The 26,500-nt window shown below is 39.4% G+C and overlaps 1 long non-coding RNA gene across 1 annotated transcript in view; it reads right to left on the minus strand.

The window, feature by feature from the left end:
- Positions 1–2,226: 2,226 nt before the first annotated feature.
- LOC139748376 (uncharacterized) overlaps positions 2,227–26,500 on the minus strand; it is a 30,231-nt gene continuing 5,957 nt past the window's right edge. Inside the window, exons 3-5 of the long non-coding RNA XR_011712650.1 lie at positions 15,664–15,763; positions 14,686–14,853; positions 2,227–4,219 (exon numbers count right to left, since the gene is read on the minus strand). This is a non-coding gene — a long non-coding RNA (uncharacterized lncRNA). The remainder of the gene's footprint in view (positions 4,220–14,685; positions 14,854–15,663; positions 15,764–26,500) is intronic.

Genomic DNA, 26,500 nt, shown 5'->3' on the forward strand with positions numbered 1-26,500 from the left:
TTCATACGATTCGCCATTTCCCACATTTGCGAGGTAGCGTTAAGAACAGAGGACTGGGCCTTAGAGGGAAAATCCTCACCTGGCCCCCTTCTCTGTTCCTTCTTTTGGAAAATTAAAAAAAAAAAAAACGAGAGGGGAGGATTTCCAGCCACCCGCTCCCTCCCCTTTTAGTCGCCTTCTACGACACGCAGGGAATACGTGGGAAGTATTCTTTCTCCCCTATCCCCAGGGATAATATATATATATATATATATATATATATATATATATATATATATATATATATATATATATATATATATATATATTTTCCCTCGAGGGAATGAGGAGAAGAGGGAGACCAAATTGGAGGTGGAAAGATGGAGTGAAAAAGATTTTGTGTGATCGGGGCCTGAACATGCAGGAGGGTGAAAGGAGGGCAAGGAATAGAGTGAATTGGAGCGATGTGGTATACCGGGGTTGACGTGCTGTCAGTGGATTGAATCAAGGCATGTGAAGTGTCTGGGGTAAACCATGGAAAGCTGTGTAGGTATGTATATTTGCGTGTGTGGACGTATGTATATACATGTGTATGGGGGTGGGTTATACTATTTGCCATTTCCCACGTTAGCGAGGTAGCATTAAGAACAGAGGACTGGGCCTTTGAGGGAATATCTTCACCTGGCCCCCTTCTCTGTACCTTCTTAAAAAAAAAAAAAAAAAAAAAAAAGGATGGAAGGAACAGAGAAAGGGGCCGGGTGAGGATGTTTCCTCAAAGGCCCAGTCCTCTGTTCTTAACGCTGCCTCGCTGATGCGGGAAATGGCGAATAGTATGAAAGAAAAAAGAAACAAAAAATATATATATACACACACAGACATATACATATATACACATGGACATAATTCATACTGTCTGCCTTTATTCATTCCCATCACCACCCTACCACACATGAAATAACAACCCCTTCCCCCCGCATGTGTGCGAGGTAGTGCTAGGAAAAGACAACAAAGGCTACATTCATTCACACTCAGTCTGTAGCTAACATGTATAATGCACCGAAATCACAGCTCCCTTTCAACATCCAGGCCCCACAGAACTTTTTTTTTTTTCTTTTTTAATTTTCCAAAGAAGGAAGAGAGAAGGGGGCCAGGTGAAGGTATTCCCTCAAAGGCCCAGTCCTCTGTTCTTAATGCTACCTCGCTATCGCGGGAAATGGCGAATAGTATGAAAAAAAAATATATATATATACGTTGAGATGTATAGGTATGTATATGTGTGTGTGTGGATGTGTATGTATATACATGTGTATGTGGTTGCGTTGAGCCATTCTTTCATCTGTTTTCTTGCGCTACCTCACTAACGCGGGAGACAGAAACAAAGTATAATAAAAAAATATAAAATACATAAAACATTATTACATGAACAATAATTGATACAGGAGCATCAACAAATCTGGAATACTTAGGAAGTGGACATTTCCTAAGTGACATTAAGTGGACATTATCCAAAGTGATAACACTAACAAGTCAGGACACTCATGTTAATTTTTTTCATGAGAGGTATATATATTACGTACCAATCTTGTACAATGATTAACAATAATGAAAATAATGCATGAAATCAAAAAACTATGTGATGACCAAAATTTCCAGATTTCTAAAATTTCTGGAAATTTGGTCTCCCAATATTTAATGTTGTACCTGTACAAATCTTGAATTTTAATAATGCTGATGAAATATGGATATAATCATTTCATAATACCTGCCTATGTACATGACAATTATAGAAAGTATCTGCTCTACTGGCAGCAGTAACTTATTTAAAAGAGTGATATAAATATATTTTCATTCAAAGACCTTAACTGAACTTACATCACAATAACACTATACTTTTTTATTTACACCAACAATTGTCAAGTATATCTCATATACTGTGAAATTCATTTATGAGAAAATCAGAGTGAGGTCGGTTTTGGAAATAATTTCCTGTTGAGCATTATAATGGTATTAAAACTTCAAACAACAATGACTAAGGAAAACTGTATGAAAGAACAAATTTACTTATACTCTGATATTTTTTTTTTCTTATACGCCACCACCTTCATACTGCCTCTCTCTCTCTCATGTCACGGTGAATGCTAGTTTGAAATCTAGTTCACTCATATCAGTAAAATTACATGTAGAAATATATCTATCATCTAGAGAAGGGACCTGTCTATGGATTAACAGCATCTCATGAGAACAGTAAGATAGGAGCTATGTGAAAACACTGTTACCAACATGTTACTTTGTTTTCTTACTAAGATGTATAAAAAAAAACTATTGCATGCACATTTATGCCCACACATTTTAGTTATCTTTTTAGGTGTTATTATACTAATGGCATTACTTAAATATATAATTCAGTAATTCTGCAAACTTTAATTGTAACAAACTGATTTGTCTTTCATTTTAGGAGTTTGCAAAGTCATTAATATCTGTCTATAGCACAACACTTCTGGTGGATAAATGATTAGTAACAGCAATCAACAAATTCTAAATTCATCTAAGAATCATTATGGATCTCTATTTTTGAAATTCCAAGAATTATGTTAACACTAACTAATGCTCAAAAACAGCATTGAATATATTTTTCAATATTTGTAAAATAAAAATACACAGATTTTCATGATTGCCAACTTCCCTCAAACATGAGTAATAATATTCATCATAGGATGCAAATGTTTCCACACTCCAGCGGAGGAAAAATGCTTTATATTTTCACTTATCAATTAATAAATAAAAGTATACATAAAGAAATACCAAATGGGGGAATACATGTTTGAGAGGAGAGAAGCCATATGCAAGCAGAGCAGAATTGCCTCTCTCTCTCTTTCTCTCTGGTATGTAGCAAGCACCCTCTGACCTGGGAGGTTTATTACCACTACTAACCACCTGAGCACTGGGAGAGCTAGTGATGGCTATGCAGCAACCCAGCTTTCATGTTTCACTCCTTTGTCCCATATAGGTGTCTTTTCTCTCTGCTCTCCCAAAATGTGGGCTGCAAGAATTCAGTCCAAAAATACAGAATCTCTCCATCTCACACATAACATGTAACTCAAAAGACTTGTTCTTTGTAACCCTAGACTTTCCTGCAGTGAGCACCATGCTAACCCTGCCTTTTGGCAAAATCCTATTTTTAGTACTTATAAAGAAGTAAGTACTTATAAAGAAGTAAGTTTGGACAGGAGGTAGCGATGCTGTTCCTGTGGGGTGGGGTAACGACACGAATGGATGAAGGCAAGCTAGTGTGAATGCGTACATGTGTATATATGTACATATTTGTATATGTGTATGTATATGTGCGTGTACTGGCATTTATGTATATGTGCATACGAGTGGATGGGCCATTCTTCGTCTGTTTCCTGACATATATCTCACTGATGCAAGAAGTAGCAATAAAGTATACCACATCATTCTAATTCACTCTATTCTTTGCACGCATCTCACCCTCCTGTATGTTCAGGCCCTGATTGCTCTAAAACCTTTTTCACTCCATCCTTCCAACTCCAATTTGGTCTCTCGCTTTTCCTTGTTCCCTCCACCTGACACATATATCCTCTTTGTCAATCTTTCCTAACTCATTCTCTCCATTTGTCCAAAACAATGTGAATAAAGATGTTAATCTTGTTAGATGAATATACCTAATGTACAGAGTAAAGTAAAAAGAATATTCATCAGGGTGAGAGCCCATGTTTCACTTTAACACACTTGGCATGGGTTGAGGATATGTACAGGTGATGTTTGGAGGCTCTGGGTCAATCTCCTTTTAAACAAGTATGATTAGAAATATGCAACATTAGTAGTTTACATGAGAATTTATGGTTATCTTTAGCCTTACTGCCAGTTTATGTACAAAATTCAAGTGTAATTATCAAAATATCATACAACCTAAAAATTCTGAGAAGCATCAATACAAATGATTTATAGCAAATTAAGGTTTTTTTTAACAAAGCTGTGTAAAACCTTCATATTGGTAACAGTCTTAGCCCTTTATAAAAGATATGTAACATAGCACCATTTTCTTACATTAAGTAATTATAAAGTTGCATTAAAGACTTGTCTCTGCAATATGTTGTGGTAGCTTTGCTTCACGGCATCACTAATTTGATCAAGATCATAATCAGGCCAATAGTTACGAAAGTCTTGACTGCTGTTTAAGCCATAACAATCCAACATATGACGGTTATACAAGCTCAGCCTGAAAGTAAACATTTATGTTATGCTTGAGGAAGGAGAAATATGCTAAAGAATATGAAAATGGACATTATACATAAGCACATAAGCCATATTCAAGTTTACTCTAATTTTGATTTCTTTTTATCACCTTTCATAAAAAAAAAATGTATATCTTTATACCATTCACAACTGAATCATCAGTAATGATTATTACAGTAACATATAAAACAGTAAAGCAATTCATTTGTTCATCCCAAACTTGACCTCAACTGCATGATCATCCATTGTATCACAGGCAAATACAAAAAAGCTGCAGACCACACAAACAGGGCACTCACAAAAATCATTGGGTGCCTAGCAATGAGAAACATTTATATTTTTTTTATATTCATACTTTGTCGCTGTCTCCCACGTTAGCGAGGTAGAGAGCAAGATATAATAATACAAGGAAACAGACGAAAGAATGGCCCAACCCACCTACATACAAATGTATGTACACACACATCCACACACGCACATATACATACCTATACATCTCAACCTATACATATATATACACACACTGACATATACATATATACACATGTACATAATTCATACTGTCTGCCTTTATTCGTTCCCGTCGCCACGCCACCACACATGAAATGAAAAACCCCTCCCCCCGCATATGCGCAAGGTAGCGCTAGGAAAAGGAAACAAAGGCCACATTTGTTCACACTCAGTCTCTAGCTGTCATGTATAATGCACCAAAACCACAATAAAATAAAAATACTTCCAATACAATCTCACTTCAATATGCTTGGCACTCAATTCTTTGCAGCAGAATCAGAGTTCCTTCCCCCAAAATAAAAAAAATATACACATGCTTCACTCTTCAACAACTGATACAAACAGATCCCCCATCCTCCAACAAACACAACAGTGCAAGACATAAACACACTATGATGACTCAAAAGGCACTAAACAACCACCCTTCCAACACAGTTTTGAAAACCACGGCACTCAACAAAATTTACACCCATCTCAACTACACTTCCACATCTCTCAAACATCACACACACACAAATTCAGTACATCACAAGATAGCTTGTTGACAAAGAGTACAATATCTCCACTGACTTAGAGATATGAGGTAGGTACCCATCATCACAGCCCTTCCCATATAAACTCTGGATGGAGATCTATCACAAACTTTGGTATGACACAGGAAGAAGTACTTGCAATGGGTTAAGCTTTTCATTCAAAATTGAAATTTACTTAAATTAGCTTTAGGTACATTTCAAATGTACTCATATCAGCCACTGCTAAAAGCAGTGAAAAGTTTTTATTAAGGATGTAAGGCGTGTGTACGAGTAGGAAGAGAGGAAAGTGACTGGTTCCCAGTGAATGTTGGTTTGCGGCAAAGGTGCATGATGTCTCCATGGTTGTTTAATTTGTTTATGGATGGGGTTGTTAGGGAGGTGAATGCAAGAGTTTTGGAGAGAGGGGAAAGTATGCAGTCTGTTGTAGTTGAGAAGGCTTGGGAAGCGAGGCACTTGTTGTTCGCTTCATGATACAGCGTTGGTGGCTGATTCGTGTGAGAAACTGCAGAAGCTGATCACTGAGTTTGGTAAAGTGTGTGAAAGAAGAAAGCTGAGAGTAAATGTGAATAAGAGCAAGGTTATTAGGTACAGTAGGGTTGAGGGACAAGTCAATTGGAAGGTAAGTCTGAATGAAGAAAACTGGAGGAAGTGAAGTGTTTTAGATATCTGGGAGTGGATTTGACAGCGGATGGAACCATGGAAGTGGAAGTGAGTCATAGGGTGGGGGAGGGGGTGAAGGTTCTGGAAGCACTGAAGAATGTGTGGAAGGCGAGAACGTTATCTCAGAGAGCAAAAATGGGTACGTTTGAAAAAATAGTGGTTCCAACAATGTTATACGGTTGTGAGGTGTGGACTATAGATAGGGTTGTTCATAGGAGGATGGATGTTTTGAAATGAGATGTTTAAGGACATTCTGTGGTGTGAGGTGGTTTGATCGAGTAAGTAATGAAAGGGTAAGAGAGATGAGTGGTAATAAAAAGAGTGTGGTTGAGAGAGCAGAAGAGGGTGTGTTAAAATGGTTTGGTCACATGGAGAGAATGAGTGAGGAAAGATTGACAAAGAGGATATATGTGTCAGAGGTGGAGGGAACGAGGAGAAGTGGGAGACCAAATTGGAGGTGGAAGGATGGACTGAAAAAGATTTTGAGCAATCAGGGCCTGAACATGCAGGAGGGTGAAAGATGTGCAAGGAATAGAGTGAATTGGAACGATGTGGTATACCAGGGTCGACATGCTGTCAATGGATTGAACCAGGGCATGTGAGGCAGCTAGGGTAAACCATGGAAAGTTTTGTGGGGTCTGGACATGGCAAGGAAGCTGTGGTTTCAGTGCATTACACATGAAAGCTAGAGACTGAGTGTGAAAGAATGTGGCCTTTGTTGTCTCTTCCTAGTGCTACCTTGCACACATGCAGGTGGAGGGGGGTGTCATTTCATGTGTGGCAGGGGTGGCGACAGGAGTGAATAAAGGCAGCAAGTATGATTTATGTATATGTGCATATATGTATATGTCTGTGTATGTATATATATATATATATATGTATACGTTGAAATGCATAGGTGTTTATATATGCATGTGTGGACGTGTATGTATATACATGTGTATGTGGGTGGGTTGGGTCATTCTTTCATCTGTTTCCTTGTGCTACCTCGCTAATGTGGGAGACAGCGACAAAGTATAATATAATAAAAAATAATTAAAATATTTCATTTAGTATAACTTGTAAGGCTAGACAATTTTTTTTTTTTTTTTGCTTTGTCGCTGTCTCCTGCGTTTGCGAGGTAGCGCAAGGACACAGACGAAAGAAATGGCCCAACCCACCCCCATACACATGTATATACATACACGTCCACACACGCAAATATACATACCTACACAGCTTTCCATGGTTTACCCCAGACGCTTCACATGCCGATTCAATCCACTGACAGCACGTCAACCCCGGTATACCACATCGATCCAATTCACTCTATTCCTTGCCTTCCTTTCACCCTCCTGCATGTTCAGGCCCCGATCACATAAAATCTTTTTCACTCCATCTTTCCACCTCCAATTTGGTCTCCCACTTCTCCTCGTTCCCTCCACCTCCGACACATATATCCTCTTGGTCAATCTTTCCTCACTCATTCTCTCCATGTGCCCAAACCATTTCAAAACACCCTCTTCTGCTCTCTCAACCACACTCTTTTTATTTTCACACATCTCTCTTACCCTTACGTTACTTACTCGATCAAACCACCTCACACCACACATTGTCCTAAAACATCTCATTTCCAGCACATCCACCCTCCTGCGCACAACTATATCCATAGCCCACGCCTCGCAACCATACAACATTGTTGGAACCACTATTCCTTCAAACATACCCATTTTTGCTTTCCGAGATAATGTTCTCGACTTCCACACATTCTTCAAGGCCCCCAGAATTTTCGCCCCCTCCCCCACCCTATGATCCACTTCCGCTTCCATGGTTCCATCCGCTGCCAGGTCCACTCCCAGATATCTAAAACACTTCACTTCCTCCAGTTTTTCTCCATTCAAACTCACCTCCCAATTGACTTGACCCTCAACCCTACTGTACCTAATAACCTTGCTCTTATTAACATTTACTCTTAACTTTCTTCTTCCACACACTTTACCAAACTCAGTCACCAGCTTCTGCAGTTTCTCACATGAATCAGCCACCAGCGCTGTATCATCAGCGAACAACTGACTCACTTCCCAAACTCTCTCATCCCCAACAGACTTCATACTTGCCCCTCTTTCCAAAACTCTTGCATTTACCTCCCTAACAACCCCATCCATAAACAAATTAAACAACCATAGAGACATCACACACCCCTGCCGCAAACCTACATTCACTGAGAACCAATCACTTTCCTCTTTTCCTACATATATATTTCCTTATATATTTTTATTTATTTATTCATTTTATTTTACGTTGTTGCTGTCTCCCACGATAGAGAGATAGCACTAGGAAACAGACAAAAGAATGGCCCAACCCACCCACATACACATGTATATACATACACGTCCACTCACGCAAATATACATACCTATACACCTCAACGTATACATATATATACACACACAGACATATACATATATACACATGTACATAATTCATACTGTCTGCCTTTATTCATTCCCATCGCCACCTCACCACACATGGAATAACAACCCCTCCCCCCTCATGTGTGCGAGGTAGCGCTAGGAAAGACAACAAAGGCCCCATTCATTCACACTCAGCTAGAGACTGTCATATAATGCCATGAAACCACAGCTCCCTTTCCACATCCAGACCCCACAGAACTTTCCATGGTTTACCCCAGACCCTTCACATGCCCTGGTTCAATCCATTGACAGCACATCGACATCGGTATACCACATCATCCAATTCACTCTATTCCTTGCATGCCTTTCACCCTCCTGCATGTTCAGGCCCCGATCACTCAAAATCTTTTTCACTCAATCTTTCCACCTCCAACTTGGTCTCCCACTTCTCCTCGTTCCCTCTGCCTCTGACACATATATCTTCTTGGTCAATCTTTCCTCACTCATTCTATCCAAAAACACCTTCTGCTCTCTCAACCACTCTCTTTTTGTTACCACACATCTCTCTTACCCTATTATTACTTACTCGATCAAACCACCTCACACTACATAGTCCTCAAACATCTCATTTCAAGCACATCCACCCTCCTCCACACAACTCTATCCATAGCCCATGCCTTGCAACCATACAACATTGTTGGAACCACTATTCCTTCAAACATACCCATTTTTGCTTTCCAACATAATGTTCTCAACCAGTGCTGTATCATCAGCGAACAACAAACTGACTCACTTCCCAAGCTCTCTCATCCACAACAGACTACATACTTGCCCCTCTTTCCAAAACTCTTGCATTCACCTCCCTAACAACCCCATCCATAAACAAATTAAACAACCATGGAGACATCACACACCCCTGTCACAAACCTACATTTACTGAGAACCAATCACTTTCCTCTCTTCCTACATGTACACATGCCTTACATCCTCGATAAAAACTTATCACTTCTTCTAACAACTTGCCTCCCACACCATATATTCTTAATACCTTCCACAGAGCATCTGTATCAACTCTATCATATGCCTTCTCCAGATCCATAAATGCTACATACAAATCCATTTGCTTTTCTAAGTATTTTTCACATACATTCTTCAAAGCAAACACCTGATCCACACATCCTCTACCACTTCTGAAACCACACTGCTCTTCCCCAATCTGATGCTCAGTACATGCCTTCACCCTCTCAATCAATACCCTCCCATGTAATTTTCCAGCAATACTCAACAAACTTATACCTCTGTAACTTGAGCACTCACTCTTATCCCCTTTGCCTTTGTACAATGGCACTATGCAAGCATTCCGCCAATCCTCAGGCACCTCACCATGAATCATACATACATTAAATAACCTTACCAACCAGTCAACAATACAGTCACCCCCTTTTTCAGTAAATTCCACTGCAATACCATCCAAACCAGCTGCCTTGCTGGCTTTCATCTTCCGCAATGCTTTTACTACCTCTTCTCTGTTTACCAAATCATTTTTCCTAACCCTCTCACTTTGCACACCACCTCGACCAAAACACCCTATATCTGCCACTCTATTATCAAACACATTCAACAAACCTTCAAAATACTCACTCCATCTCCTTCTCACATCACCACTACTTGTTATCACCTCCCCATTAGCCCCCTTCACTGAACTTCAATTTGTTCCCTTGTCTTACGCACTTTATTTACCTCCTTCCAAAACATCTTTTTATTCTCCCTAAAATTTAATGATACTCTCTCACCCCATCATATATATTTCATATGTTTTTGCCGTTTCCCACAATAGGTAGCGTAAGCTGCCTTTGAGGGAAATATCTTTACTTGGCCACCTTTTCTGTTCTGAAACCACCAATTGCTATCTTTATCCAGGCCCCACAGATCTTTCTATGGTTTCCCCAAGATGTTTCACATGCCCTAGATCAGTGTATTGACAGCACGTTGACCCTGGTACACCAAATCATTCTAATTCACTCTATTCCTTGCACACCTCTCACCCTCCTATATGTTCAGTCCCCAAATGCTCAAAATGTTTTTCACTCCATCCTTTCACCTCCAATTTGGTCTCCCACTCCTCCTTGTTCCCTCCACCTCTGACACATATATCCTCTTTGTCAATCTCTCCTCACTCATTCTCTCCATATGTCCAAACCACTTCAACACACCCTCTTCTGCTCTCTCAACCACACTCTTTTTATTTCCATACTTCTCTCTTACCCTTTCATTACTTAATCAAACCACCTCACAACATATATTCTCCTCAAACATTTCATTTCCAACACATCCACCCTCCTCCTTACAATCCTGTCTATAGCTCATGCCTCACAACCATATAATATTGTTGGAACTAATATTCCTTTAAACATACCCATTTTTGCTCTCTGAGATAATGTTCTCTCCTTCCACACATTCTTCATCACTCCCAGAACCTTTGCCCCATCCTCCACCCTATGAATCACTTCTGCTTCTATTCACTGCTAAGTCCACTCCAACATATGTAAAATACTTCACTTCCTCTAATTTTTCTCCATTCAAACTTACATCCACTAGGATAGGCCCACAGGTCATAAAGTGCAGTGATGTTATGCTGTGTCTACCCAGGGTGAGTTTATGACAATTGAGGAATAAGAGTTCAATGTCTTCATTGCAGTACTTACATCATGAGCTAGTGTCTGAGCTTGAAAAAGCATGTGAAAGGAAAGAGTTGAGAGTGAGTGTGAATAAAAACAATTAAATTTATAACTGGAAAGAGACAAGTAAGTTGGAGTGAGTTTGATCTGAAGAAACATAGAGTAAGTGGGATATTTTAGATACCAGGGAGAGTGGTCATGGCAGCAATGAAACCATGAAAACTGAACCAAGCCAAAGGGTGAGTGATTGGGGGCTAAGGTTCTCGATGCATTGAGGATTGCAGGAAAAGAGATGGCATTGTTGTTCAGGGCAAAGATGGGCATGTTTTTCATGGTACAGCAGTCCTGACAGTGTTGTATGAATGCAAGGCTTAGGCTTTTGGATGAGAAAGTACAGAAAGGGTGAAAGTGTTACAAATGAGATACTCAAAATCAATATGAGGTGTGATGAGGGTTGTATGAGTAAGCAATGATAGGATAAGAGAGAGGTGTGGTAGTATGAGATATTATGGTTGAAAGAGCTGAAGAGGGTGCACTGAAATGGTTTCAAGATATGGAGAGGATGAGTGAGAAGACAGTATATGCGTCATGTGGAGAAAAGAAGAGGGAGATGAAATTGGAGATGGTAAGATGGAGTGGAAAAAGTTTTGAGGGTTCAAAACCTGAACATGCAGGACTGTGGATGATATGCATGGCATAATATGAATTGGAGTGATGCAGTATATAGGGGGCCATTTGCTGTAAATAGAGTGAGCAAGAGCATATGAAGTGGTCAGAGGAAGCCTTGGAAAAGTCTGTGGGACCTGGTCATGGACTGGGGCTTCATTTGTAGGAGCTGGGGGTGGCATGGAAGGTTTGGATTTTCTTTATCATTTACAAAGTTGGTTGCAGTTTGTTCCATTGTCCATATCATTAATGAAGAAGTGCAAATTTACAATCTGCTTTCCAGTGATTAGCTTAGTGATGGTGTTTCTCTGAGTTTGAATTTATTCAATGGTTGTCATTAATGGTCACTGATTTTGTCTGAGCATGTTTTCTTGGATTCTACAAACTAAGTGGTGGTCAGCTTGCTTTCCTTGAGTCTGAGTTATTTTTTGGTGGGTGTGTAAGGAGGATGGGTTAGCTGAAGTGTTATCAGAAAGAACAAGTAGTTGAAGGAAAATTTGTGTGATATGCTCCAGAAGGTCCCTCTGTGCAGTCTTAGGGTATAAAAAATGTCAGGTGAAGGTCATTGCTAGATGTGGTGGGCTGGATGCCTCGTTGTTTGGTTGCACTTGGTGAGGATATTGAAACAATGCAGTTGGCTTATGGGGAGTTCACCAGGTCAGGGATAACAGTTCTAAGTTCTAAGCAATGAAAGATGGTGGTCATTGAAATCTTTACACACACAAATAGGTATTGGGTATGGAGGTCATGTTCTGCAGCTGTGGAGTGTACCTGGGAGTGGAGATGGTGAGGTGAGATATAAAGTTGCTGATTATAACATAGTAAAGGCTGTGCAGTCCTATTTCAGTGATAAGTATGTCACGAATAGTGTCACCTTGCATTGAGGGGGTGTCTGAATGAGATGCCATGGTGTATAAGAATCATGATTCCCTTCCTTATCCTTGTTGTCTGTCTCATTTTAATGCTTAGTTATAAAAGGGAGGGAGGGTGGATTTGGTTGCAAATTTGGTTTCTTGGATGTGTTTAAGTTGCGTTCTTGCAGTAGGTGAGTAGTTCTGAGCATTAGTTCTTGCATTGAGGGGGTGTCTGAATGGGATGCCATGGTGCATTAGAATCATGATTCCCTTCCTTATCCTTGTTGTCTGTCTCATTTTAATGCTTAGTCATAAAAGGGAGGGAGGGTGGATTTGGTTGCAAATTTGGTTTCTTGGATGTGTTTAAGTTGCGTTCTTGCAGTAGGTGAGTAGTTCTGAGCATTTGTTCCTGATGCCATTGGTCTTAAAATGTGAATATATCTGTCGAAACACACACACACACACACACACAAAATTATGAACCAACAGGGTGACACTGAATAGCTACAGCATAGGGAAATAAAGTTGAAAAAAAAAAAAAAAGCATTGGAAGAGTTGTAGACAACCCGGAATATGGGCAGGATGGTCAATAATTTACAATGAATCATAAAAAATGGGAAATGTGAGCACACTAACCTCATCAACTACATTAGAAGATTTCAACAGCTTGTGCTACACAATGAAGTCTAATTACAGAACCTCACTATATTCACAACAGAACTTAATTAGTTCTGAGAATAAGCCCCATGGGATCTTTTATTCTAATATTACCAGTTAAAATAACACACTGATTAAGAATAATAATGATGATAATAATAATAATAATAATAATAATAATAATAATAATAATAATAATAATTCTTTCTTTTTCTTTCAAACTATTCGCCATTTCCCGCATTAGCGAGGTAGCGTTAAGAACAGAGGACTGGGCCTTTGAGGGAATACCCTCACCTGGCCGAATTCTAAGTTACTTCTTTTGGAAAATTAAAAAAAAAAAATAAAACGAGAGGGGAGGATTTCCAGCCCCCCGCTCCCTCCCCTTTTAGTCGCCTTCTACGACACGCAGGGAATACGTGGGAAGTATTCTTTCTCCCCTATCCCCAGGGATATATATATATATATATATGTTTCATACTACTGAAATATATATATATATATATATATATATATATATATATATATATATATATATATAGATATATATCCCTGGGGATAGGAGAGAATATATATAAATATATATAATAAATAAAAAAATATAATAAATATATAAATATATATATTTATTTTTTATTTTTTTATTATACTTTGTCGCTGTCTCCCGCGTTTGCGAGGTAGCGCAAGGAAACAGACGAAAGAAATGGCCCAACCCCCCCCATACACATGTATATACATACGCCCACACACGCAAATATACATACCTACACAGCTTTCCATGGTTTACCCCAGATGCTTCACATGCCTTGATTCAATCCACTGACAGCACGTCAACCCCGGTATACCACATCGCTCCAATTCACTCTATTCCTTGCCCTCCTTTCACCCTCCTGCATGTTCAGGCCCCGATCACACAAAATCTTTTTCACTCCATCTTTCCACCTCCAATTTGGTCTCCCTCTTCTCCTTGTTCCCTCCACCTCCGACACATATATATATATATATATATATATATATATATATATATATATATATATATATATATATATATATTATCCCTGGGGATAGGGGAGAAAGAATACTTCCCACGTATTCCCTGCGTGTCGTAGAAGGCGACTAAAAGGGGAGGGAGCGGGGGGCTGGAAATCCTCCCCTCTCGTTTTTTTTTTATTTTCCAAAAGAAGGAACAGAGAACGAGGCCAGGTGAGGATATTCCCTCAGAGGCCCAGTCCTCTGTTCTTAACGCTACCTTGCTAACGCGGGAAATGGCAAATAGTATGAAAGAAAAGAAGATATATATATATATATATATATATATATATATATATATATATATATATATATATATTCTGTTTCCCATTTTAGAATAAAATAATGATAATAATAATATCAGAATGTGTAAATTAGTATCAACATACTTTACAATGTATTTCATGGTTAGCTATAATCAGTATCTCTTCACTACCTTCTGAATGTAACATAGATTCAAATGAATCCTCACCTTTAATATTGATATAAACCATGCAAGGAAAATTCCAGCTCTGATGTTATTTCCATTCTGAAGCAAGCTAATCAACTTCCATGGAGTTTTTACTATCCTTGATGCTGAGGACAAAAGCTTGACTGCCAACTGAAGGAGGAAGCCCTGACTAAAACCTTGTCAACCCATCTGAGAAAATAAGTTAGCTGTTAATCTATGCACTACACTATATTACATCCTATGATACTTAATGTGTCATAACCATATGGAAACACAACGATTAGGTGTTTAAGAATGCTCTCTAGGGACTGAAAAAAAGTGTGTTTGAAGAACTTATTCAATCTTAGGTCTTTTAGAAGGATAAAACATCTAAATAGTATTCAGTATGTTCTCCCAGTTCTCCCATTTCCATGTATCCTATGCAAGTTTATGCAACAATTTTGTCCACCATGATCTTTCCAGGAACATAACCCTCACAATGGTAAAGGTATTGGTCTATTGTTACTTCCCTGCTCCTAGTTAGAAAAAAAAAATTATACATGAGCAAACTGTTGTTTGTACTGAGTTATCTTTTTGGCAAATGCAGTCCATTAAAACTTTTGGGTGCATGATATCAGAGCTCTGTGTGGACAGAGGGGATGATGAAGAGTGAAGACTGACAGCAATCTCATGGGCTGTAAAAATGAGAAGAAAAAATCAAAGAACAATAATGAGAAAACCATAAGCTATAAAAAGAAATCTTTTAGCCTCTAAAGGTTAATCAGGGCAAAACGTACATAATCTGCAACTGAAAAATTTGCCTCCAAGGTATAAAATGTAAATCCAGACAACCTAATTTTGATTTGATGCAGAAGCACTGAGAACTGAACTACGAGTGATGGTAGAGGCAATGGCACAGACGGTGGTGGTAGTGGTGGCAGGGGTCATTCCAGGTGTGATGACAGAAATGGTTGGAGATTAGTGCTAGGAGTGATGTTAGGATTAACTTGCTTAACTAACCCATGACTGAGGTTTCGGGTTGAGATGTTTTGATAGAATAGGATGGGTCACCTGTCGGCTGGCAATCATCACTCCAGAGTCCCAACGCCCTAAGAACAACCTGTATAAAAAAAAAAATTTTTTTTTACTTGTAACATGCAACAAAGTGTAAATGTACATGAATAAATGCATTTCAGTATGAGTACATGTAATTTTTTTATGCTTATTTCTATTTTTGTCTTTTTCTTCTCTGTGCATCTGTTTGGAGAAACTTATCTATAAATACAAGGATGGAATCTTTAAATGCATTCAATATCAATACAACTCTAACAGCATTCTGACAAGCTTGCTATTTACAGTTTTTCACTTAACTTGTTCCAATCATTTATCCTTCTCTGTTTATAACAGTTTTTCATATAGTTTCAATCTCCCAAAGTAAATTAGTCAATCTCTCTTTAAACTTCTGAGCCATATAAGCACACCTTGGTCAAATCTCTTAATCAGACTGTGCTTACTGTAACACCTTCCTCTAATAATGTTATTCCTTACAAGAACAAACCCCCTCAAACCACATACCATCTTCAACATGTCCATCCTCCTCTTTTTTTTTTTTTTTTCAATTTGGGCTGAAGATTCACATCCATACAACACTGTTGGGACTATTATACTTTCAAACATACCCCATTTTTGTACCAACAGATAGTGACTTCTTCCACACATTCCTTTGAGCACCTAGAGCCTTAAGCCCCTCTTCTACTTTATGACTCACTTTAACCCCCAAGATTGCATCAAATGCAACGTCCACTCTAATGTATCTAAAGCACTTCCTTCACAGCCTCCTAATTCAAATGTACACTCAGAATCATCCTGTTACACTCCCCTACTACACCTCATTACCTTACTTTAGTTCACATTTACACTTAACTTTCTCATTTCACACACTTGCCTAAACTGTCACTAGCTTCTAGACTTTCTCTCTGGAGACTACCACCAGAATCGTGTCATCTGAGAACAGTAACTGATTCACCTACCATCTCCCACTGCTAGCGTATCATAAACTTACTGCTTATCCTGAGGAACCTTACATTTACCTCCCTCACAACTTTCTTCATAAACAGATTAAATGACCTTGTTGACAGCAATCATCCGTGAGGTAGACTTACCACTACCAGAAGAGACAAATCCTGCTTCCTTTCTACTTGCACACATGCCTTATCATTATCATCATCCTTCCTCAGAGTCTGTCCCAGTGTATGGTATGGTTTGAACACCGAGGTTCTATAATCAACACTACACAAAGAGTATAACAGGCACAAGTTTAGTATTTACTTATTTTAATTACCTATAGTGAAAGAGAAGAGAGAGGCATTTGGATGATTTTTGCAGGGTAAAAATGCAATTGAGTGGGAGATGTATAAAAGAAAGAGACAGGAGGTCAAGAGAAAGGTGCAAGAGGTGAAAAAGAGGGCAAATGAGAGTTGGGGTGAGAGAGTATCATTAAATTTTAGGGAGAATAAAAAGATGTTCTGGAAGGAGGTAAATAAAGTGCGTAAGACAAGGGAGCAAATGGGAACTTCAGTGAAGGGCGCAAATGGGGAGGTGATAAGTAGTGGTGATGTGAGAAGGAGATGGAGTGAGTATTTTGAAGGTTTGTTGAATGTGTTTGATGATAGAGTGGCAGATATAGGGTGTTTTGGTCGAGGTGGTGTGCAAAGTGAGAGGGTTAGGGAAAATGATTTGGTAAACAGAGAAGAGGTAGTAAAAGCTTTGCGGAAAATGAAAGCCGGCAAGGCAGCAGGTTTGGATGGTATTGCAGTAGAATTTATTAAAAAAGGGGGTGACTGTATTATTGACTGGTTGGTAAGGTTATTTAATGTATGTATGACTCATGGTGAGGTGCCTGAGGATTGGCAGAATGCGTGCATAGTGCCATTGTACAAAGGCAAAGGGGATAAGAGTGAGTGCTCAAATTACAGAGGTATAAGTTTGTTGAGTATTCCTGGTAAATTATATGGGAGGGTATTGATTGAGAGGGTGAAGGCATGTACAGAGCATCAGATTGGGGAAGAGCAGTGTGGTTTCAGAAGTGGTAGAGGATGTGTGGATCAGGTGTTTGATTTGAAGAATGTATGTGAAAAATACTTAGAAAAGTAAATGGATTTGTATGTAGCATTTATGGATCTGGAGAAGGCATATGATAGAGTTGATAGAGATGCTCTGTGGAAGGTATTAAGAATATATGGTGTGGGAGACAAGTTGTTAGAAGCAGTGAAAAGTTTTTATCGAGGATGTAAGGCATGTGTACGTGTAGGAAGAGAGGAGAATGATTGGTTCTCAGTGAATGTAGGTTTGCGGCAGGGGTGTGTGATGTCTCCATGGTTGTTTAATTTGTTTATGGATGGGGTTGTTAGGGAGGTGAATGCAAGAGTTTTGGAAAGAGGGGCAAGTATGAAGTCTGTTGGGGATGAGAGAGCTTGGGAAGTGAGTCAGTTGTTGTTCGCTGATGATACAGCACTGGTGGGTGATTCATGTGAGAAACTGCAGAAGCTGGTGACTGAGTTTGGTAAAGTGTGTGAAAGAAGAAAGTTAAGAGTAAATGTGAATAAGAGCAAGGTTATTAGGTACAGTAGGGTTGAGGGTCAAGCCAATTGGGAGGCAAGTTTGAATGGAGAAAAACTGGAGGAAGTAAAGTGTTTTAGATATCTGGGAGTGGATCTGGCAGCGGATGGAACCATGGAAGCAGAAGTGGATCATAGGGTGGGGGAGGGGGCGAAAATTCTGGGAGCCTTGAAGAATGTGTGGAAGTCGAGAACATTATTTCGGAAAGCAAAAATGGGTATGTTTGAAGGAATGGTGGTTCCAACAATGTTGTATGGTTGCGAGGTGTGGGCTATGGATAGAATTGTGCGCAGGAGGATGGATGTGCTGGAAATGAGATGTTTGAGGACAATGTGTGGTGTGAGGTGGTTTGATCGAGTAAGTAACGTAAGGGTAAGTGAGATGTGTGGAAATAAAAAGAGCGTGGTTGAGAGAGCAGAAGAGGGTGTTTTGAAATGGTTTGGGCATATGGAAAGAATGAGTGAGGAAAGATTGACCAAGAGGATATATGTGTCGGAGGTGGAGGGAACGAGAAGTGGGAGACCAAATTGGAGGTGGAAAGATGGAGTGAAAAAGATTTTGTGTGATCGGGGCCTGAACATGCAGGAGGGTGAAAGGAGGGCAAGGAATAGAGTGAATTGGATTGATGTGGTATACCGGGGTTGACGTGCTGTCAGTGGATTGAATCAGGGCATGTGAAGCGTCTGGGGTAAACCATGGAAAGCTGTGTAGGTATGTATATTTGCGTGTGTGGACGTATGTATATACATGTGTATGGGGTGGGTTGGGCAATTTCTTTCGTCTGTTTCCTTGTGCTACCTCGCGAACGCGGGAGACAGCGACAAAGAAAAAGAAAAAAAAAAAAGTACTGTAAATGGAGTTTTGGACTAATGGGGTCACATTTCTTAAACAATCTATACTATCAACAACTTTAATCTCTGTGCTGCCTGATTTATCCATGTCCTTAGTCATCTTATTCCATTCATCCCCACTCTTATAAAATGAAAGTACTTCTCTAAATATATCTGAAGAAGTTTTTTTTGCTTAATTTCACCTCATGTCCTCTCTTTGCTCTATTCCTACATCTTTCATAGAACTCTTAACTGTCTGCATCATCAACCTGTTTCAAAATCTTAAAGAATGTGATCATCACCCATCACTCTTAACAAAGTAATAAATTCATCAACCAATATATCTTATATCTCCGTAAAATAAACTATCAATATTACATTCTTTCTTACCACCCTGGCATTTCGATGATACATATGGAATCATCCAAATAACTTATGTTAATGTTTCAGTTTTGCAACATGTGTCATCCAGTTCAAATACTCAACAAAAATCCATTTTTGCATTATTTGGTACATCAAATGCATGATTAATATATAACCCAAAATAGTGGAGAAAAAAAAATTAGCGAGAAAAAAATTCTAATGACATTCCAAAGTAACCTTATCTTTAGGAAATATTTTTCATTGTTGTCATAAATGACTTTGAAGACTGTGCTGGTGGTATGTAATTTAGGCACCTACAAACATGCTTTGTCATGGTGATGTTTGTTTTAGATTTAGTCTTTTTCCTTCATATATGTTTGCTATTTCCTATGTCAGTCAGGTAGCATCTAGAATAGATTACTGTGCTTTAGTATATTGAATATATTATATTGCAGAACAAAAAATGGTATTAATGGACCCTACCTTCTTATGGTTATGGTGCAAATGAAAAGTCACCTTCAATGAGGTTGTATAATCGGAGTACAATCTCGTCAAAGAACTTCTCATTCCAAGCAAGTCCATCCTTCACTGCAACTGATTGTGGTTTGGACCTCAAACAAATAATTGACAAACATGTCACAAAAAATTGCAACACTTATGGGCTGGTCACCACTAACTGCCACATCCTGATTTCACCTTATGGTTAGTGACCGAGTCCTTGCCAGGGTCTCAAGGATATGTGCTCCTTGAATACAAGTATTGTACTAGCCCTGTATTCATCAAATCTTTTCACAATCTACCTTCACCTCAGGATTTCACACACATTGCAAATGAACACATGTACCCCACCTTGTCTCTTGTTACAACCTCTCTTCTGCCATTTTACTTACTTCAGGTTCCTAACTCCATTTCATCTTTTTATCTTTATTACCTGTTCATGATGTTTTAGAAAAATATCATCTTGAAAACTTATGGAAGGATGGAGTTGGCCAGCCTGCTGGGGAGGACTGAAGATCAGAAACTATTCACTCAAAGGCTCAGTCCTCTGTTCTTAACACTACCTTGCTAACACAGGAAATGGCAAACAGTGTGAAAAAGTATATTTATTTGTGTATAAATATATATATGTGTATGTGAGTGGATGGGTCTTTCTTCTTTCTCCTGGCACTACCTTGTTAATGTGGGAAATGGCGATCAAGAATGATGAATAAGATAATTACTGAATATACATTTTCCATTAATCCTCTCGCTATACAGAAAATAGCTGTGAAGTCTTTAAGGTGTCACATTGGGCTTAAAACTGAATATCAGCTACAGTGAAGAATACCTTAACATTAATCATTGAATGCCACCAAAGTGAGATGTACCCATGTACTTTACACTTAGTATTACTACCAGACCACCAGGCAGATCCATTCTTTGTCTATAGGTCATCAAATTTCTTGTATTATATCTACCAAAGAACCTCTGCTTCTTGGACACTCCTTTTGTTAAAAGTTTGCTGTATGTTTAGCCACCAAAACACTGTAGGATCCAAGTCTTCAGCTCAGAATATCCATTGATGGTTTACTATATTCATCAAGGATTTTGTACATTATTTACCAATCAAAGCAATTATGACAAATATATATATATATATATATATATATATATATATATATATATATATATATATATATATATATATATTTTTTTTTTTTTTTTTTTTTTTTTTTTTTTTTATACTTTGTCGCTGTCTCCCGCGTTTGCGAGGTAGCGCAAGGAAACAGACGAAAGAAATGGCCCAACCCCCCCCCCCCATACACATGTACATACACACGTCCAGACACGCAAATATACATACCTACACAGCTTTCCATGGTTTACCCCAGACGCTTCACATGCCTTGCTTCAATCCACTGACAGCACGTCAACCCCTGTATACCACATGACTCCAATTCACTCTATTTCTTGCCCTCCTTTCACCCTCCTGCATGTTCAGGCCCCGATCACACAAAATCTTTTTCACTCCATCTTTCCACCTCCAATTTGGTCTCCCTCTTCTCCTCGTTCCCTCCACCTCCGACACATATATCCTCTTGGTCAATCTCTCCTCACTCATTCTCTCCATGTGCCCAAACCATTTCAAAACACCCTCTTCTGCTCTCTCGACCACGCTCTTTTTATTTCCACACATCTCTCTTACCCTTACGTTACTTACTCGATCAAACCACCTCACACCACACATTGTCCTCAAACATCTCATTTCCAGCACATCCATCCTCCTGCGCACATCTCTATCCATAGCCCACGCCTCGCAACCATACAGCATTGTTGGAACCACTATTCCCTCAAACATACCCATTTTTGCTTTCCGAGATAATGTTCTCGACTTCCACACATTTTTCAAGGCTCCCAAAATTTTCGCCCCCTCCCCCACCCTATGATCCACTTCCGCTTCCATGGTTCCATCCGCTGACAGATCCACTCCCAGATATCTAAAACACTTCACTTCCTCCAGTTTTTCTCCATTCAAACTCACCTCCCAATTGCCTTGACCCTCACCCCTACTGTACCTAATAACCTTGCTCTTATTCACATTTACTCTCAACTTTCTTCTTCCACACACTTTACCAAACTCAGTCACCAGCTTCTGCAGTTTCTCACATGAATCAGCCACCAGCGCTGTATCATCAGCGAACAACAATTGACTCACTTCCCAAGCTCTCTCATCCCCAACAGACTTCATACTTGCCCCTCTTTCCAGGACTCTTGCATTTACCTCCTTTACAACCCCATCCATAAACAAATTAAACAACCATGGAGACATCACACACCCCTGCCGCAAACCTACATTCACTGAGAACCAATCACTTTCCTCTCTTCCTACACGTACACATGCCTTACATCCTCGATAAAAACTTTTCACTGCTTCTAACAACTTGCCTCCCACACCATATATTCTTAATACCTTCCACAGAGCATCTCTATCAACTCTATCATATGCCTTCTCCAGATCCATAAATGCTACATACAAATCCATTTGCTTTTCTAAGTATTTCTCACATACATTCTTCAAAGCAAACACCTGATCCACACATCCTCTACCACTTCTGAAACCGCACTGCTCTTCCCCAATCTGATGCTCTGTACATGCCTTCACCCTCTCAATCAATACCCTCCCATATAATTTACCAGGAATACTCAACAAACTTATACCTCTGTAATTTGAGCACTCACTCTTATCCCCTTTGCCTTTGTACAATGGCACTATGCACGCATTCCGCCAATCCTCAGGCACCTCACCATGAGTCATACATACATTAAATAACCTTACCAATATATATATTATATATATATATATATATATATATATATATATATATATATATATATATATATATATATATATCCCTGGTATTGGGTATCAGTAATATAAGACTGATTGAAAGCTCATCTTGCACAGGAATATTGTCAACATAGCTGTGCTCGGCAGTTAGCTCTTTGCGTCTCACTTCTTGATCCTAGTCTCATAACATGTTCCATTCCTTTTCATCCTTTAAGGATCTAGTCATTGGAATCTTTCATTCTGATTTAAACTCTAGACATGAAGGAGATACAATAAGGGATTTTTTTTTTCAGCAATTAAGTTTATCTATGTCCTATGCCATAGTCTACTGCTACAGGGTCACTGTTACATTACCTCAGCAGCAGCTTTCGGCTTCTTTCTCTGTCCACTTTTGAAGAGAGAAGGAAGAGGAGAGACATTATTGTAACTTAAAAGCTTCTGAATAGATTTGATGAAGTTAATAATGCATAGTTGAGATTAGAAATATGAAATAGAGGAAGCAGCAAGAAACATAAGAAATGTATTATAAGTAACAGAATTGTGAAGGCATAGAACTCACTAAGTAAATATGGTGTAGGTGCATAGCGTAAAAAAGTAAAGATATTGCATGGTAGTGAAGAATGTTTGAGAGATATAGCCCAATAGTAAAATTATATAAACATAGGTACACATGCCAACTCACTTCCAACACATATATGTGCACATCTTGGATTAGTTTTTTCCTCTTTTCTGATACTGACAATGTATAATTTAGTCATGTCTACAAATCTGTTGTTTGTTTAAAATGTAATGCCCTTAATTATGATGGCCTTTTCATAAAATCTGTTATTGAATAAGGTAGTAACCATGATTCTAGGATTAGTGTGCCTTCTTTTTTACCCTAAAGCGTTTAAGTTCCATCTCTGGTATTTAGCATAATCATACGTTTTATAGGATCTATAGTTGCCCCAACATTTTCACTTATTCAAATTTTTTGCTGTTTTCATAAAAATTCTTCATTCTGATTGCAGAGAGATGCTATTGCTTTGCAGTTAACTTATAGTAATCATCTTTAGAGGAAATCTGGAATTTTTAAGTACTTAAAACATCAAAAATGGAGGAAGTAAGGGGAAATGGTAGATCAGGTGGGATATGGCAGGATGTACTGGGGTTTTGGGATGTTAGGACTTGAACATGGTGGGGTGATGGCAGCAGCATGAGATAAAATGAACTGGATCACTATAGGATAGAGGGATGACATTGTCACTGGGCTCAGCCATGACTCATACATATACGAAATGGTCAAGATAAACTACTGAGCAGTCTGAAGGGCTTAGCTGTGTATGGTAGTCTCTGGTCATGATGAATTATGCATGACAGAAAAAGACTGGATATATGCAAATTTGGTCTTTGTTCATTTGTTCCTTACAAAGGTGGTAAAGGACAGTTAGATAAAAGAAAAAAATCAGAAGTTTTCAGTGTCCTCACAAGTGCCCAAGTTTTAATTATGTAAGTATTTATTTATTTTATTTTGCTTTGTCACTGTCTCCCGCGTTTGCGAGGTAGCGCAAGGAAACAGACGAAAGAAATGGCCCAATCCACCCCCATACACAATGTATACACACACACACGTCCACACACGCAAATATACATACCTATACATCTCAATGTACACATATATATATACACACACACACACACACATACATATATACCCATGCACACAATTCACAGTCTGCCTTTATTCATTCCCATCGCCACCTCACCACACATGGAATACCATCCCCCTCCCCCCTCATGTGTGCGGGGTAGCACTAGGAAAAGACAACAAAGGCCTCATTCGTTCACACTCAGTCTCTAGCTGTCACGCACTAATGCCCGAAACCACAGCTCCCTTTCCACATCCAGGCCCCACACAGCTTTCCATGGTTTACCCCAGACGCTTCACATGCCCTGATTCAATCCATTGACAGCACGTCAACCCTGGTATACCACATCGATCCAATTCACTCTATTCCTTGCCCACCTTTCACCCTCTTGCATGTTCAGGCCCTGATCACTCAAAATCTTTTTCACTCCATCTTTCCACCTCCAATTTGGTCTCCCACTTCTCCTCGTTCCCTCCACCTCTGACACATATATCCTCTTGGTCAATCTTTCCTCACTCATTCTCTCCATGTGCCCAAACCATTTCAAAACACCCTCTTCTGCTCTCTCAACCACGCTCTTTTTATTTCCACATATCTCTCTTACCCTTACATTACTTACACAATCAAACCACCTCACACCACACATTGTCCTCAAACATCTCATTTCCAGCACATCCATCCTCCTGCGCACAACTCTATCCATAGCCCACGCCTCGCAACATACAACATTGTTGGAACCACTATTCCTTCAAACATACCCATTTTTGCTTTCCGAGGTAATGTTCTCGACTTCCACACATTCTTCAAGGCTCCCAGGATTTTCGCCCCCTCCCCACCCTATGATTCACTTCTGCTTCCATGGTTCCATCCGCTGCCAGATCCACTCCCAGATATCTAAAACACTTTACTTCCTCCAGTTTTTCTCCATTCAAACTTACCTCCCAACTGACTTGACCCTCAACCCTACTGTACCTAATAACCTTGCTCTTATTCACATTTACTCTTAACTTTCTTCTTTCACACACTTTACCAAACTCAGTCACCAGCTTCTGCAGCTTCTCACATGAATCACCCACCAGCGCTGTATCATCAGCGAACAACAACTGACTCACTTCCCAAACTCTCTCATCCACAACAGACTTCATACTTGCCCCTCTTTCCAAAACTCTTGCATTCACCTCCCTAACAACCCCATCCATAAACAAATTAAACAACCATGGAGACATCACACACCCCTGTCGCAAACCTACATTTACTGAGAACGTAAGGCATGTGTACGTGTAGGAAGAGAGGAAAGTGATTGGTTCTCAGTGAATGTAGGTTTGCGGTAGGGGTGTGTGATGTCTCCATGGTTGTTTAATTTGTTTATGGATGGGGTTGTTAGGGAGGTGAATGCAAGAGTTTTGGAAAGAGGGGCAAGTATGAAGTCTGTTCGGGATGAGAGAGCTTGGGAAGTGAGTCAGTTGTTGTTCGCTGATGATACAGCGCTGGTGGCTGATTCATGTGAGAAACTGCAGAAGCTGGTGACTGAGTTTGGTAAAGTGTGTGAAAGAAGAAAGTTAAGAGTAAATGTGAATAAGAGCAAGGTTATTAGGTACAGTAGGGTTGAGGGTCAAGTCAATTGGGAGGTGAGTTTGAATGGAGAAAAACTGGAGGAAGTAAAGTGTTTTAGATATCTGGGAGTGGATCTGGCAGCGGATCGTACCATGGAAGCGGAAGTGGATCATAGGGTGGGGGAGGGGGCAAAAATTCTGGGAGCCTTGAAGAATGTGTGGAAGTCGAGAACATTATCTCGGAAAGCAAAAATGGGTATGTTTGAAGGAATAGTGGTTCCAACAATGTTGTATGGTTGCGAGACGTGGGCTATGGATAGAGTTGTGCGCAGGAGGATGGATGTGCTGGAAATGAGATGTTTGAGGACAATATGTGGTGTGAGGTGGTTTGATCGAGTAAATAACGTAAGGGTAAGAGAGATGTGTGGAAATAAAAAGAGCGTGGTTGAGAGAGCAGAAGAGAGTGTTTTGAAATGGTTTGGGCACATGGAGAGAATGAGTGAGGAAAGATAGACCAAGAGAATATATGTGTCGGAG

The sequence above is a fragment of the Panulirus ornatus genome, chromosome 73, assembly GCF_036320965.1.
Source record: "Panulirus ornatus isolate Po-2019 chromosome 73, ASM3632096v1, whole genome shotgun sequence".
In the NCBI taxonomy this organism is placed as follows: domain Eukaryota; kingdom Metazoa; phylum Arthropoda; class Malacostraca; order Decapoda; family Palinuridae; genus Panulirus; species Panulirus ornatus.